The following is a 1,341-nucleotide window of genomic DNA, read 5'->3' on the forward strand; positions in this document are numbered from 1 at the left end:
ATTCTCCTTTAGAATTCTTATTGGATAATTTTTTGAATGTATTATTTCAAATCCCCACCTATACTATAGTAAATATTCTTGTATTGTGATATATTTTTCCACTTGTCATCATTATTTTGAATTTTACAACAAATTCATAAAAAATTATGAGAGGAAAGAATCTATAAAACCCCTTTTTTGTTTATTTTTTGTTTTTTAAATCTCTCTGGCATCTTAGTTATGGTGTACTATAAATAACACTAGTGGAGACCCGTGCGATGCATGGGATTTGTCAAGTTAAAGATAAACAATATAAACATGTAAGAGTATACAATTGTTTTATATAATAATTAATAATCATTTATATTTTATATACTATTTTTAATAATTTTTTACAATACAAAAATTAATTTTAGAAAGGATTGTTTATCAAACTTAGGGATGACAATTTTTTTCATTTCCTCAATCCACGTGGGGGTCTGCCCTGAATGGGGCGGGGATGATGATTTTCCCCCGTGGGGACGGAGATGGGGAAATTTTCATCCCTATTGGTAGGGATAGTGCGGGGACAGGGAGAACACTCCTTGCCCAACGTGGACCCTATATATATTATATGCATATGTTTAATGGTGCTAAATTTCGTCATTGAATCTCTTCACATCAAGGAGTAATAGAACGCTACCACCTCACGAGCTCGTCTCACCTTTGTTGCTAGGTTTTCAGCCCCTTGGTCAATAATGGTGGTAGTAGCAATGGTGAGTAGGAAGAAGAAATAAAGAGTGAGAGAGACAAGTTGAAGACAAATGAGAAAAGATATTATAGTTCTTCAAAATTTTCATCAATTGGGTTTTATTTTGAAAATTTGAGAAATAGTGAAAGGCAAATTTGACATTTCATTTTCCCATTAGCTTCTATTGTGATGTCGATTGTAAAAAAACTTAAGAATACTTTTAAGACAATATGTTAACAATAAGGGTAGAGTTAGTCAATTAATTAAATTATAAGGATAATTTAAAAAATTTGTCTTTTTTTTATAAAAAAAAATTTTGGAACAAACTGATTACACTCCACCTCAAAATTCTGAATTCAATTGCAGACTTATAATTCAAAATTATAAACACTCTTGGCACCTATCCCAACTGAAGGGTGGAGCTAAAATTCCTTGAAGTGGACTGAACAGTGAAAACCCCAAAAATTTTTCATCCATGAGGTTAAAGAAGATAAGTTATGGCCTTATAGGGGCCGAGGCCCAGAGCCGAATTCGAATCTTATGGACGTACCCAAAATGAAAAGAAAATGCCCACCTTGCGAGCTGTAGGAGGACGATACAAATTACAATACAAATAGGCACACACCGATACA

Source organism: Nelumbo nucifera, chromosome 1 (genome assembly GCF_055504915.1).
Source record: "Nelumbo nucifera cultivar China Antique chromosome 1, China Antique-T2T, whole genome shotgun sequence".
NCBI classification, from domain to species: Eukaryota; Viridiplantae; Streptophyta; class Magnoliopsida; order Proteales; family Nelumbonaceae; genus Nelumbo; species Nelumbo nucifera.